The following is a 16,905-nucleotide window of genomic DNA, read 5'->3' on the forward strand; positions in this document are numbered from 1 at the left end:
TTTTCCAGAATCAATCAGTCACTGCAAAGAGTTTTGCACACACTCATGTGGACTTCACAGCCCAGTGCACATCCAGCTCAGTACAATTCCCAACACACAAGCCCATGCCATGGGATAATTACATTTATGTTATTTTTCAACAGATGCCCATAGGGTGAGTTTGGCCTTTGGGTAACTGGCCTGGGAAAGAGAACCTCCCAGGACCTGGAAGTAAGCTCAGGGTCATTGGCAGGGAATACTGTGTCGTTCTGTTGTACATAGGTCCTCTATGAGTCAGAACTGACTTGAAGGCACCTAACAACAACAACGATGGGTCCCAAATATCTTGATCATGGTCTATATAGAGATGTGTGGATTCCAGGTGAGTATATCTCTTTCCTGCCATTGAATTCTTACCCTGAAGGGAGGGGCTTCCCTATAGGAAGATTAGAGCATGGCTTTGTAAAACATAGGAATTATAAGTTTTTCTTTAGTTTTACCACCCAGCCAATATACATTTTTACATCCTAGGATCACAGTTCGATTATTTGCAATAAGAGATCATGATGTTTTAAATGCATAGATTTTCTTAATTTCTACAAAGCATATTGCAATTTAGATATCAATACCGGTACGTTTTCTTTTCAATATGCATCTACAATGTAGATGGAGCTCTGGTGGCACAGTGGTTAAGAGCTTGGCTGCTAACCAAAAGGTCACCATTTCAAATCCACCAGCTGGTCCTTGGAAACACTATGGGGCAGTTCTACTCTATCCTATAGGGTTGCTATGAGTTGAAATCAACTTGAGAGCAGCTGATTTGGTTTGTTTTTTTTGGTACAATGTAGACATAAATTAGAACAGGTACACTGACCTATAGCCTACAAAATTAAAAATCAGAGACAATAGTCTTCAATTATGTGAAAAAATTGTATGGAGTTATACATTGAACTAAATATATTTGATTTTTTTTTTCTTCTTTAGATTACTTACATCAACAAACCCCACCAAAAAAAAAGCCCACTGCCGTCGAGTCAATTCTGACTCATAGCACCCCACAGGACAGAGTAGACCTGCCCCACAGGGTTTCCAAGGAGCACCTGGCAGATTCGAACTGCTGACCTTTTGGTTAGCAGCAGTAGCACTTAACCACTACACTACCAGGGTTTCCCATCAACAAACATACATCATCAAATTAGCAGTATTTTATATTAATAAGGATTGCTGGTTCTACAAAAGCACAATCAACTTTTTGGTTGTTTGTGGTGATTAACATTTACTAGTCACTTATGAATGAAATTCCATTTTTTTTTTTTGTTATCTAAATAGCAGAAATATTCTTTTAATGGTTAAAGAAAACCTCAAATGAATATGTACTTTGGAGGCAAAAATCACGTAACAGTTTCTTACTGAATTTTAGGTATTCTTAAACTATTGTTGAGAAACTCAAAAAATACCTGCTTTTAACTAAAAACTCTCAAAAGTAACATATGACTGTGTTGTCCAGGGAGCCACTCTCAAAAATTAACGAGACTAATGCTTCTTAGTAATTGAAAATATGCACAGTTGCCAGGAAACTTTCTGATTCTGTGAATGTGCAATATAGTGGCAATTTTCCAAATGTCAGATCTAAGCATTGTATATTTCTTGTTCAGTCTGGGCATCAAAATCATTCAAGAGAAGTTTATTGATGTTATTACCCATTTGGTTAGAAAATTTTGTTCTTTAGTAGACAGTTATGATGTTTAAAAAAATTTTTTTATGATGTTTATTGTCTATTCATTCAATAATTTCAATTGAAAAGTATTTGCTGACCCTTTTAAGAATTGGCTTATTTATAAGATAAATAGCTCCATTCTAGGCGATGAGGGCTGTGGAGGCCTGTTTGTTCAACAGGAATGAGTGAGGATTTCCTTAAGCATATGACCTCTAAGCTACCAGGTAAAGAATGAGTCGAGGTTTGGAGCTGAGAAAATTTTACATTTTATAAATGTTACATCTTAGAAAGAACACTGGCTGAATATAAAGCATGAATTTGAGGTGGAGAAGGATGTAAGGCAAGACTAGAATCATTAAGACCAGTCCTGCTCTCCTAATTAGTAAGACATGCAAAAGAGTTGCTAATATGGTGAGATAGAGTTTTTATACAGTTCTGTTTTACTATAAATTATAGCACGGTTTTTGCCTTCACTTACACTATAGAGAGTTGAACTAAAATCTTGTAATGAGACCACATGCTGTGAGAGTTTCTGTTGGATTAGAAAATAGAACATGACTACTAAAAAAAAAAAAATTTTTTTTTTTTTTTTTAGTAGGTAGTAGAGTATCAAAGGAATGAAGCTTGGAAGTTTGACCATGGCTTTGACAATCAAAAAAATGAGAAAATTTCTACGTTTTTCAAAGGGATTATAATCAAGGGAAGCAAATTGGATCGATGAATTTACAACTCTTGATCTTAAGAGGCCAAATTTACAATTTTTTCCTTGAGCTATTAAAGTTTGCATTAATAATTTGAATTACAAAGAAAAAAACTATTACAAAAGGAAACAACTGAACGTTAGCAATAGAATTCAGGGCAAAAGTGGCTATATATGGGGGATTGACATTAGTCTATGACTACCAAAAGATGAATTAAAAAAAAAAAATTGAGAACTGGACACATATATAATTAAAGAAGTTACAACATATATTTGCTACAATAAGTGAAGCAGAGAGATGAACTTCTATTTTCCTGAGAATTGGGGAATTACTTCATTCTCCGGTTAAAACTAATGGAATACAATTAAAAAAAAAAAAAAACTAATAGGAATGCTGCTTTTGATACTGATTTCCTAATACATACAGAATGAGGTCAATGCCCAAAGTTCTTTAGGCGGAGTCTCCTGCACTGTTTCTTCTCTTCTTTTTAAGTTTCTCTTTATTATTTAAATTACAGATTTATTTGCGTATTTCTGTGCCCTTTTCCTGTTATTGTTTTTCTTCCTCATTCCTTCCGTGTGTGTGATACAATTTTATTTCACATTTCAACTCATTTAGTGAAGATCAGAAAAAGGTTAGTCCATACAACTATAGTTTTCTCATTACCCTTTTCTTTTTATTTGAATATTGAGTATCCACGCTTGGATTTATTGAAACCTTAAATGAACAGAACCAGTTGTTTACGTTGTTGAGAAATGGAATTATGGATCATATGCCAAATAACTTACAAAACCTACTTTGAGAGAAATAACTTTCGTATTGATTTGACCTTGTGCTATTTTATTACATGAGACATTAAGTTTTCCTTAAACATAGAAACAATGTCAGATTATTGTGGCTTTAGTCTCTCTGTAACACCTGTTCTCTGGTGTGAAACATTTGTGCCACAAATTTTAAAGAAGAATTTTATGTTAATGCTGACCTTTCCTTCCTTGAAGAAAGCCTATTAAAAATTCACAACCTGCTGTGTTCCTTGTAAATTCACACGCAGATAAAGGACATGGCAAGATACATGACAATTAATGAAAATAGAACAACTGGTACTGTGTTGCATATTGGAAAGTCATTTTCTTATTAACTTTTTAAATTTACATAAGTTTACGTATAATTCATTATTACATTTGGTTCTATTAAGTAGTTTAATATTTAATACTAAATAATATATTGAATTTAAAGAAGTAGTTTAAAAACAAATTAATGGAAATATATTTTGAAACGTGGCAGGTTTCATAATAATTTTGTAGCATTCCAAATAAACTACTCATCTTAAGATATTTACATAAAAGGAAGTTTTCAGGCTAAGAGAGATCTTTAGGCTTATCAAGTCTTACGTCAAACATTGTTTAAGATGAAGTGACTGAGATCCAGTCTCTTCTTACAACAAGCCAATGTTAAACAGAATTTATATACCAGGACAGGAGATGTGTTCTGGAAACTTTGGCTCTCAGTACTGCTTCATTTTTATTTTCCAGTGACTCACGAAAAAATGAGGATATGTTATTAAAAGCAATCATATTATCTAAGAAGTACAGGGAGCTAGCTCATTTGTTACCAAAATAGTAATAGATAAAAATATTTTAGCTTATACGTTCACCCTTGTTTAGAAAAAATAATGCCTAAAAATTAAAAAAAAAAAAAAGTCATAGTTTGGACGTGTTATCAGGAGGGATCAATCCCTGGAGAAGGACATCATGCTTGGTAAAGTTAAGGGTCAGCAAAAAAGAGGAAGGGCCTCAACAAGATGGATTGACACAGTGGCTACAACAATAGACTCAAGCATAACAGCCATGGTGAGGATGGCACAGAACTGGGCAGTGTTTTGTTCTATCGTTCTTAGGGTTGCTATGAGTCCAAACTCACATGACGGCACCTAACAACACTAATACTGCCAGAAAATATCAGATTACTCTTTCAGAAGAACTTATATTGTTATGTGACAATCTTTCTCATTCAGAATACTGATACCTTTTTATATATTGTCAATGATGGTATAAGATTGCATTCCAAAACCAGAAAAAGACAGTACAGGGAATTAAGATTTATATTTGTAATCGTTATGATTGTTCTTTACAGGACACATTTTGATCAACGAGTTACAGGAAATATTATATTTTAGTAAGAGTGTTATTGTGTGCCATTCAGTAGCTTTTCGACTAATAATGACCCCATGTAACAGAATAGAACTGCTTCATAAGGTTTTCTAGGTGGTAATCTTTAAGGGAGCAGATTATCAGATCTTTCTCCCACAAAGCTGCTGGGTGGATTCAAATCATCGACTTTTCAGTTAGAAGCCCAGTGCTTAACCATTGTGCCACCAGGGCTCCTTTAGTAAGAATGTAAAGGGCTAAAATTCACTATCTGAGTTAAACAATTTCTGGTTATTTTTGTTTATGTTCATTAATCTAAAAATACCAGAAATTTTTGAATGGGTTTTCTAATGTACAGTGGTAATTTTATGCCTGCTTTTCTTTCCAAGAGCCAAGATACTCCATACTTGCTTTTAAAAAAAAAATCCAGAATGTAGCAAATATGTGATGCTATTTTTGGTGCCATCAACATTGGCATTCTCCTCTAATTGCTCCAGTAAGTAACATGACATCAAGTGGGAGATAAAGCATTGAATCAAACAACTTCAAATTTACATCCAATTAAAATCCTAGTGGTGATGGCCCAGAATCAGGAAGCATCTGAAGGCACGTTAAAGCCAGCAAACGCAATCTGGTCAGAAATAACTAAGTAGTTACTCATTTTGTTGGGGCTGAGGAAAAAGGGTGTGTAATGCAGACTTTAAATTGGACTTTGAGAAGTTCACAGAGTCAAATTTGAAAAATAATCCCCCAAGTGTAGTTTGTTCTGTCCAGGGACTTTTTATTAATAATATAGGAAAACACAGACCAATTTTATAAAATCCAATGAAACAAATGTTCAAAAATAGAAATAAGGATAATGGCTAAATTATCAATAGACCAAATTGCACATAAAATTATAATAATTGAAAAACGGTCCATAGTACTTAATTTAGATTGATGAAGAAATTCTGAACAATTTATTTCTGGAACCAAAGTCAAGTATAGAGGATTTAAAAGATGAATGAACGCTCAAAGCTTAGTGCTTGGCAAGCAAATTAAGTGATGTTTTTCACATTTGAACAGGTTTCCCAGAAATCTCATCCAAAAGTAAAGACACCAAAGGGGTCTGGATTCAGCTACTAGGGAAATCTCTTTTCCTTTGAAGTTCTTCTAAGAGTGCAGCCTGATGAAATTTGGCCTGGTGCGTATGACTTGGCCTGGCAAGTGAGTTCAGTCTAGGATGGTCCTCAAGCTGTAGGGACCCTCTTTTAAGGCATATGGATTACTTGAGACCCTGTAACAGGTCAGACTTCTTAGCACAAAGCTCCACAAAATGCCAGGCGTCATCTCTTGATAGCACCGTGGATTACACACATCTTGAAAAGTGTTGCATCTCAAAGGAAAGAGAAAGTTTCCTTTGTTAGTACTGCAAAGACACCAGGATTATACTGAAGACATTTATTTAATTTTGCCATAGACATGCCTGTAAAAACAGGGCATTATCTGCTTCAAAGGGTGGCAAATGTGTTTTTGTAAAAATGTAAAATAAAGGAAGCAGAGAAAGTTCCAAAGAGGAAAAAAACCCAGACAGAGCTGAGGAGGGTCCGTGTGACATACAGACCTGTTTTGATTTGATCTCATGTTTACAGTAGATGCTATATGATCAGAGCTATTTGGCATTGCTTTTCACTTCACTGCAGAAAATATGCCTATTACATTAGAGGACTTGCAAGGGGTGAGAAAAAAGATCTTTAAATATTTTGAAGAATCCTATAATATCTTGTGTAGTATGTATATTACACATTAGATCTACTCTTCCTAATGTCTTAGTTTATCCCTTCTATTAAGAGAGTTATTGGGGAAATAATTTAGAGAAGATTCATATTAGAAGCCTGGCATCCTCTTTCTTATAATTTTGAAAATCACTGAGTTAACAAGGTATCCTTTTGTGGCCTGAAAATGACATCGAATATTTTTTACACCTTATTTTTCCCCACTCTTGGAGTTTTCACCAGCATGTCAGATTAACAATATAAGGATATGTGTAAATTGATGTCTAAAAAAGGTGTCAAGTAAATGCAAATTATTTAAGACCATGAGATTCATTCTGGATTAATAAGGTGAAAAGAGATTAGAGAAGAATTAGTGAAAGAAGACCAATTCTTTTTTATAGCATATACCAGTAGTTGGGCACCTTTCTTTCCTCCTTCCACCAAGAAAGGGAGGTGTGAAAGGAAGGAGAGAGATAAGTATTCACTGAATGAGTTTATTTACATAAATATTTGTTGAACTGGATTGAATGAAATTGAAGAGAATGATGGGAATTCTAAATGTGGTATTTTAGGCCTTAAAGATTTTAGAGACTCTGTAACCAAGGCAGTGTTTGAAACTTTGTGGTCTCTAAGGATTGTAAAGATGTTTTTATCTTGAAGGCTATAGAGTGACAGGTGTGTGACTGGATGCCCAAAGGAGAAAGACCTGACAGCTGCCTGCTGTCTCCTGGGATTATGTACAACGGAGAGACAGATGAAAGGGAGTTTGGATTCTTATCATTTATTGGATTTTTTGAGACAGGGACTGAAATGAGAATGAGAAAAAAGGTATGAATGCTCTCCTGGAGGGGAAAAAAAAAAAGTGCGTGTAAAACAATGTTACATGAAATATCATGGCGTACAAAGATTCTGAATTATAGTCGTTGGGTCATTAAGAGTCAAAATTGATAGATAGCAACGGGTTTTATAATCATTGTTGTTAGATGCTGCCCAGCTCTGACTCACTGAGACCCTGTATACAACAGAATGAAATACTGCCTGGCTCTATGCCATGCACTCAATTTGTTGCTATGTTTGAGCCCATTGTTACAGCCACTTTGTCAATCCATCTCATTATAGCCATAGACAACTATTTTGAAAGATCTCTATTTTAGTTCCCTTTTCTGTGTTTTCTACAATGTCAGAAATTGAAGAATCAATATTGACTTTCTCCCCCAAAAAGGAGGATCGCTCATTTGGCTGAAAGACATTTAGGTCTTTATCAGATGGGAATGCTTATTTTACAAACTTATCAGACAATATCATGCCTCTCTAACTTGTCTCCTTCCCACAGCATATGTCTATATCTACATGTACATCTATATACTAGACCCACCACCAGGATGGCTGAGTGATCTAAGGCACTGCGTTCAGATTGCAGTCTCCCCTAGAGGCATGAGTTCGAATCCCACTCCTGACATAACAACCTTTGGAGCCCTGGTGGTAAAGGGGTTAAGGGCTTGGCTGCTAACCAAAAGATACGCAGTTTGAATCCACCAGCCACTCCTCAGAAACCCTACGATGCAGTTCTACTCAGTCTTACAGGGTCACTATGAGTCAGAATCGACTTGACAGCAATGGGTTTGGCTTTGGTTTACGTACTACAGTTAAAATATAAATCAGATTCTGACTAGATTTTTTAACAGCAATATTGGGTGTTATAAGATAGTGGTACAACTTCTAAAATTTTCTGAGAAAGATTATTTTGAACATAATATTGAATGTTAGTTGCTAGGTGCCATCAAGTCGGTTCTGTCTCATACCGACGCTATGTACAACAGAATGAAACACTGCCGAGTCCTGCACCATCCTCACAATCATTGTTATGCTTGAGCTCATTGTTGCAGCTACTGTGTCAATCCGTCTCATTGAGGGTCTTCCTCTTTTTCACTGACCCTCTACTTTACCAAGCATGATGTTCTTCCCCAGGGACTTGTCCCTCCTGACAACATGTCCAAAGTATGTGACAGGAAGTCTTGTAATCCTTGCTCCCAAGGAGAATTCTGGCTGTACTTTTTCCAAGACAGATTTGTTTGTTCTTCTGGCAGTCCATGTTATATTCAATGATACGTTCAATATTCTTCACCACACCATTATAGTACATGTAATATATATTTTATTGCATATTTCCAGTTAAAGTATCAACCAAGAGGGGGGATGATTCCAGATATTGTGCATATTCAAGGCTCAGAAGCTCAGAAACCTACCTCCATTGTACATTTTTTGGGGGAAAAAAATAATTTGGGGAAGAATAACTTCGAAAAAAATTAAAAAGTACTCCACTTTCGAAAAATAGAAGATGCAAAAATAAGTAAGAACAACTCAAAAGTGAACTTTCAGAATAATATCAGAGCAGCAGCTCTAGAATCCATTTTTCTAGAAACTGGTCATTCAACAAATAAATTTTAAAAATGAGTAATCTGCATGATATGCTAAAGTCATGTTTTTTTTTCTTTCACTTGCAAACACACACACATTAACAATAAAACCCAAGGCAAATGAAAATGCTATAAAAACAAAACTGACTTAAAAATGCCATGATTAATGTATTAATATGCTACGAGGAAATAATTCAACATTCGAAATTAATTTTTGACCAAAAAAAAAAAATTTAGCCATAAAGAGTCATACCTCCTACTATAATAATCAAATCCTCACTTCCTGGTTCTGTAGTGAAAACCAAAATTATAAAAAAAAAAAAACTTTTAAATGCTGTGTTATGGTTTTGAGTTGGTTGTTGTTAGGTGCCACCAAGTTGGTTCCAACTCATAGAGACCCTATGTACAATAGAACAAAACACTGACTGGTCCTGTGCCATCCTCAAAATTGTTGCTATGTTTGAGCCCACTGCTGCAGTCACTGTGTGAATTCATCTCGTTGAGGGTCTCCTTCACTGACCCTCTACTTTGCCAAGTATTATGTCCTTCTCTAGGGATTATGTGATATTATGTCCAAAGTAGGTGAGACTGAGACAAAGCCTTGCCATCCTCATTTCCAAGGAGCACTCTGGCTATATTTCTTTCAAGACAGTCTTGTTTATTCTTCTGGCAGTCCATGGTATATTCAATATTCTTCGTCAACACCATAATTCAAAGGCATCAATTCTTCTTCGGTCTGCCTTATTCATGGTCCAACTTTTGCATGCATATGAGGCAACTGAAAACGGCATGGCTTGGGTCAAATGCAAATTAGTTCTTAAAGTGACATCTTTGCTTTTCAAGACTTAAACAGGCCTTTTGCAGTTAGGTTTGCCCAATGCAGTATGTCTTCTGATTTCCTGACTGCTACGTCCATCGGCATTGATTGTGAATTAAAGTAAAATGAAATCTTTGACAACTTGAAAATTTTCTCCATTTATCATGATGTTGATTATTGGTCCAATTGGTGAGTTTTGTTTTTTTTTTCTTTATGTTGAGGTATAATCCATACTGAAGGTTGTAGTCTTTGATCTGTATCCATAAGTACCATATATCTTTGACATATATATATATATATATATGTATTTATTTAATTCTGGGATATTGTCCTTGTGATTTTAAAGTTTCATGGTAAGAATTCTGGAAACTAAATAAATTTTCATTGAGTCCTTTCAGTGTGATAATTGATGTCTTTCTCAGTGTTGGGAAAATTGTATTACATTATTTTATAGTTTATTATCTCTGAGTTTTCTAGTCTTTATCTTTTTCTTTTTTCTCCTAGGTTTTCTATTAAAGGTTTATTAGATATTCTGGATTTATCCTTGGCTATTTTTCCAGCCCTTCCCCCTTTTACATTTAACACTGTTATTTATTATATAAAACAAAATTTTATCCATTATAAGAATCTCAAACAATGTTTTCCACTTTCACAGAGGATGTAATTTAATTATTCTTAATTTGTTTACTCTTCCTTGACATTTCTTGTTTTCCCAGAGCATAATGTTCTATTTATTAAATGTGGTTCTTTTTTAACTCTGCTGCATTTCCTCAAGTATCAGTGACATTTTATTACTCCTTTATATTTTTGAATTAAGTGAGAAGCCTCTGGTTGGTGCAAATTGTTAAAAACTCTGGTACTAAACAATAAGTTGGCCATTGGTGTCCACCCTAAGAAACCTCAGAAGAAAGGCATGGGACCTACTTCCGAAATGTCACAGCTAGTGAAAACCCTACAGAACACGGTTCTATTCTGAAAACATGTGGGCTCCGTGAGCTGGAGCTGACTTGATGACAACTGGGTTGGTTTAGTAAGTTCATTAGAGGATTATAATGTTTTTTTCATTCCTTACAAGCTTGATCATTAAAATAAGCTGAAAACTACAAGCTATTTAAACAGAGTTTTCACACAATTAAGCAGTTCCTAAGCAAGTGTGGTGGCAGCTGCTAGGTTGTCTTGCCATATTTCATAGATTTGGGACACAATGAGACCAAATGGATTTAGTCATTTATTACTCCGAAGACAACAGGCAGCATAACCTTCATGTTTGCATTAGCGCACCTTCCCCCCAAGTCTCATGGGAGTGACGTGGCAGTGAGCAGTACACACAGTGGATCTGGGTCAGAGCTAAAAACCCTGAACTCAGGAAATTCCTGACTTTATACGTGATTTGCTAGCATTACCTTTGTTTCTGTGTCTGTAAGCAAATTATTTGGAAATAAGAGGAAGAGATTTTTGTCTATATCCTAGAGTAGGTCCCAGAAGGGAGCTATTTTCTATTTCTTCTATTCATAAAGATTGTTGTTAACTGTCATCCAGTTGGATCCAACTCATGGTGACCTTTATGTACAATAGAAGGAAATATTGCCTGGTCCTGTACCATATTCATTTTTTTTTTTTTTTTTTGAGTTCATTGTTGCAGCCACTATTTCAATCCATCTCATGGAGGATTTTCCCTCATTTCCACTGACCCTCCACTTTACTAAACATGATGTACTTTTCTAGTGACTGTTCCTTCTGGATGACCTGTTCAAAGTAAGCAAGAGGAAGTCTTGCCATTTTGGCTTTTAAGAACTCTGGTTGTACATCCTCCAAGGTTGATGTATTAATTCTTCTGGCAGTCCACAATATACACAATTCAAATATGTCAATTCTCCTTTGATCTTCCTTTTCCATTGTCCAGGTATTACATGCTTATGAAGTGATCCAAAAGACCTTGGTTTGGGGTAGGCGTACCTTGGTCATCAAAGTGACATCTTTTCTTTGCATTTGGGAAGGTAAGTAATTCTAAATAAAATGTCCATTAATGCCTGGATATGAAGAGATATGAGAAATTTATGGAAAACTGTTTTCCAGCAAGGTTACAGTACATCAGTAAAGAATAAAGAACTTTAATAAGAGCTGTGTAAATGAAAACATGAAGGCAACGAGCTCCCATTCCCACCACCACGCACAAATATTAAGCTTAATGCTAGGAAGTAATACTCAATTTGAAGATGTTATATTTATGTTTTTTTTTACTCGTGCTATTAGTAGGGGGGCAAGTAGAGAGAGAAGCTGATCTATGGAGTGGATTCTTGAGGAGGAAGTTAATTAAACAAAAAATCAGTTTAAATTAAAGTTAAAAATAATACACATTTACATCTCTTTCTTCTATACCTACTTTCATCAGTGTCTATTCTGGTGGGTGGTATAACTATTACTGTAACCCAATTTGCTTTTGGTCTCTGATAATTTTTTCTTAATTTTTGATTGAAATTGTACTCTCTAATTGTAGTATTAAATAAAATACAACTGTGAAGATTGAGTTAATTTTTAGGATTAGAATCTCAAATTGCAAGTTTATTTAAAATCTCTACAATATAACCTATAAACCTATTGCCAATGAGTGATTCCAACTCGTAGTGATCCTATAGGACAGAGTAGAACTGCCCCATAGAGTTTCCAAGAAGTGCCTAGTGCATTCAAACTGTCAACCTTTTGGTTAGCAGCCGTAGCTCTTAACCACTATGCCACCAGGGTTTCCCTATAATTAGCTTTACAGGTCTTTATAACATTTAATTAAATCAAAGTTAGAGGTAGCAGAGAGCCTACATTCCTTCATTACTGGAAAAAAAAAAAAAAAAACTCTTAAAGGCACCTCTACCACTGATGATTAAAATTATTCAATTGAGCTAACCATTAAAGCTGGACTATATGAAGAAGAATGGGGAATTAGGATTGGAGGAAGACTGATTAACATCCTGAGATATGCAGATGACATAGCCCTGTTTGCCGAAAATAAAGAGGACTTGAAGTACTTGCTGATGAAGATCAAAGGCCATAGCCTTTAGTATGGATTAGACCTCAACATAAAGAAAATAAAAACCCTCACAACTGGACTAATAAGCAACGTCATGATAAATGGAGAAAAAATTGAAGTTGTCAAAGATTTTATTTTAATTGAACCCACAATCAATACCCAAAGAAATCAAAACATGCATTACATTGGGCAAATCTGCTATGATGGCCCTCTTTAAAGTGTCGAAAAGCAAGTATGTCACCTTGAAGACTAAGGTGTGCCTGACCCAAGTCATGGTATTTTCGATCACATCATATGCACGTGAAAGCTGGACAATGAATAAGGAAGACCTAAGAAGAATTGACGCCTTTGAATTGTGGTGTTGGTGAAGACTATTGAATACACCATGGACCGCCAGAAGAATGAACAAATCTGTCTTAGAAGTACAGCCAGAATGCTCGTTAGAGGCAAGGATGGCGAGACTGGGTCTTACATACTTTGGACATGTTGTCAGGAGGGATCAGTCCCTGGAGAAGGACATTGTACTTGCTAAAGTACAGGGTCAGCGGAAAAGAGGAAGACTCTCAACAAGATGGATTGACACAGTGGTTATAACCATGGGCTCAAGCATAACAACAATTATAAGCATGGCACAACACTGGGCAGTGTTTCGCTGTTGGGCATAGGGTAGCTATGAGTTGGAACTGACTGGATGGCACCTAACAAAAACCTAACAACAACAACCATTAAAGATTAATTACTTGGATGATTTTTTTTTTTAAATACAATGTCTAGAATATTATAAGGAATGGAAATAAAATGTTGATAAAATTTAATAAATTATATATCTTTATTAAATATCAGCAATTGATTTATTTTGCCTATCATTCTATAATAAAGGGAATTGAGTGTAATTTGTCCTTTATCCAGTTAAACCAATTGCCATCTAATAAAGCTCAACAACTGGAGACCTTGACTCATGATGGCTCCATGTGTGCAATAGTACATCTGTGCTCTACAGGGTTTATGGTGGCTGATTTTTCAGAAGTACACTTCCAGGCCTTTCTTCCAAAGTGCCTCCTGTGATAATTACTACATATCCACTTGTTTTCTCAAGTCATTCACAAAATACATATTTACATGTAGCCACAGGTCCTCTGAAAATATTTAAAACCATGTTAATAATTTTTAATTTCTTTTTGTCATATTTTTGCTTTAAAAAGGCATAATTAGAAACTACACTGGAAGGTATTCCACTTTTCAAGTATGGATGGACTTCCTCACTGCCTTTGCCTAAATGTAATGAAAAACGTTAGTTTGTGTGTATGAGTTGTAGTGGGGCATATGTGGAAATTTCTGTTATATTATATTCTGCAACTTTGAACACATTTCTTTCTTCTTAAACTTCACATTTACTTCCTGCACTTCAATTTAGATGCTATCTCATTACCACTGATACCTTCTTGACAATTTTTTCAGTTGAAAACTTTAGCTTGATTTTTATTTTGCGTTACATCTTTCTGCAATCATTGCTTTTAATTCCAACTAAGAAAGGCTTGGTAATTTTCTTTCTCCTATTTTAACATTTTTAATTTAAATGATCATTCTTATTTCCTATGACCACCATATGTCTGCCAGTTTGTGGTACTGTGGTGGCTTGCATATTGCTGTGTATTATAAGTTTTGCCACTGGTATTTCAAATACTAGCAGGCTTACCTTGGTGGACAGGTTTCAGCGGAGCTTCCAGACTAAAACAGACTAGGAAGGAGGACTCAGCAATATACTTCCGAAAAATTTTGCCAATCAAACCCTAAGAAGAGCAGTGGGATGTGCCAGAAGATGAGCCCCTCTGGTTAGAAGGCACTCAAAAGATGACTTGGGAAGAACTTTCTTCTCAAAGTAAAGTCAACCTTAAAGACCGTGGATGGAATCAAGCTTTCAGGACCTTTATTAGCTGATATGGCACCACTCAAAATAAGAAGAAACACCTATAAACATTCATTAATAATCAAAATATGGAATATAAAACGTATAAATTAAAAAAAAAAATTGGAAGTAGTCATAAATGAAATGGAACACAAAAGCATTGCTATCCTAGGCTTTACTGAGCTGAAATGGACCGGTATTGGCCATTTTGAATCAGACAATCATATGGTCTACTATGCCGGAAATGACAAATTGAAGAAGAATGGCATCACTTTCATGGTCAAAAGAACATTTCAAGATCTATCCTGAAGTACAATGGTGTCAGTGATAGGATAACACCCACACGCCTACAAGGAAGACCAGTTAATACGACTATTATTCAAATTTATACACTAATCACTAATGCCAAAGAGAATGAAATTGAAGATTTTTACCATCTTATGCAGTGTGAAATTGACTGAACATGCAATCAGGATACCCTGATAAATACTGGTGATTGCAATGCAGAAGTTAGAAATGAAGAAGGAATGGTAGTTGGAAGATATGGCCTTGGTGAGAGAAATGATGTCAGACATCACATGACAGAATTTTGCAAGACCAATGACTTTTTCGTTGCAAATACATTTTTTCAAAAACAGAAAAAGGTGACTATATATGTGGAACTTACCAAATGGAGTAAAAAGAATCAAATCAACTTCATCTCTGGAAAAGGATGATGAGAAAGCTCAACATCATCACTCAGAACAAGGCCAGGGGCTGACAGCTGACAGACCATCAATTGCTCACATGCAAGTTCAAGGTGAAGTTGAAGAATAGTGGAACAAATTCACAAGAGCCAAAGTATGTTGTTGAGTATATCCCACCTGAATTTAGAGACCATCTAAAGAATAGATTTGATGCATTGAACACTAATGACCAAAGACCAGATGAGTTATGGAATGACATCAAGAACAGCGTACATGAAGAAAGCAAGAGGCCGTTAAAAAGACAGGAAAGAAAGAAAAGACCAAAATGAATGTCAAAAGAGGCTACAAAAGTTGCTCTTGAACTTAGAGTAGCTAAAGCAAAAAAAAAAAAAAAGTGAAGTAAAAGAACTGAACAAAGGATTTCAAAGGACAGCTCGAGAAGACAAAATAAGGTATTATAATGATATGTGCAAAGACCTGAAGATAGAAAAAGAAACAGGAAGAACACGCTCAGTGCTTCTGAAGCTAATAGAACTGAAGAAAAAATTCAAGCCTCAAATTTGCAATATTGAAGGATTCTACAAGGAAAATATTAAATGATGCAAGAAGCATTGGGAGAAGATGGGAGGAACACACACAGTCACTGTACCAAAAACAATTGGCCAGAAAAAAAAAAAAATTGGTCGCCATTCAACCATTTCAGAAGGTAGCATATGATCAAGAACGGATGGTACTGAAGGAAGAGTTCCAAGCTACACTGACGTCATTGGCCAAAAACAGGGCTCCAGGAATTGATGGAATAGCATTTAAGATGTTTCAACAAACTGATGCAGTGCTCACTCATCTATGCCAAGAAATTTGGAAGAGAGTTACCCGGCCAATCAACTGGAAGATATCCGTATTTGTACCCATTCCAAAGAAAGGTGATCCAACAGAATGTGGAAATCATTGAACAATATCATTAATATCACACAGAAGTAAAATTTTGCTGAAGACACTCAAAAGGAATTGCAGCAGCAATAAGTCAACAGGGAACTGCCAGAAGCTCATGCTGAATTCAGAAGAGGATGTAGAACAAGGGATATCATTGCTGAGGTCAGATGGATCATGGCTGAAAGCAGAAAATACCAGAAGGATGTTTACCTTTGTTTCATTGACTATACAAAGTCATTTGACTGTGTATCTCCTAACAAATTATGCAAAAATGGAGAAGAATGGGAATTCCAGAACACTTAATTTGCTCATAAGGAAAGTGTACATAGTCTAAGAGGGAGTCGTTAGAACAGAACAGGAGGATACTGTGTGGTTTAAAGTCTAGAAAGGTGTGCATCATGGTTGTATCCTTCCACCATACTCATTCAATTTGTTATGCTAAGCATACAGGATTTGAAGGAAGACTCAACAACCTGCAATATGCAGATGACACAACCTTGCTTGCTGAAAGTGAAGAAGATTACAAGCACTTACTAATGAAGATCAAAGACCACAGCCTTCAGTATGGATTATACCTCGACATAAAGAAAACACAAATCCTCACAACGGGACCAATATGCAACATCATCATCGTAAACAGAGAAAAGATTGAAGTTGTCAAGGATTTCATTTTACTTGGATCCAAAATCAATGACCATGGAAGCAACAGTCAAGAAATCAAAGGACACATTGCCTTGGGCAAATTTGTTGCAAAAGACCTCTTTAAAGGGTTAAATAACAAAGACATCATTTTGAAGACTAAGTTGTACTAAGCCACTGTATTTTC

General features: G+C 35.6%; 1 protein-coding gene across 4 annotated transcripts in view; it reads right to left on the reverse strand.

Moving 5' to 3' along the window:
* Positions 1 to 16,905, reverse strand: part of CDH10 (cadherin 10) — a 143,898-nt gene that overhangs the window by 74,413 nt on the left and 52,580 nt on the right. The gene's annotated exons all lie outside the window — the stretch shown is intronic.

Source organism: Loxodonta africana, chromosome 2, assembly GCF_030014295.1.
Source record: "Loxodonta africana isolate mLoxAfr1 chromosome 2, mLoxAfr1.hap2, whole genome shotgun sequence".
Classification (NCBI taxonomy): Eukaryota; Metazoa; Chordata; class Mammalia; order Proboscidea; family Elephantidae; genus Loxodonta; species Loxodonta africana.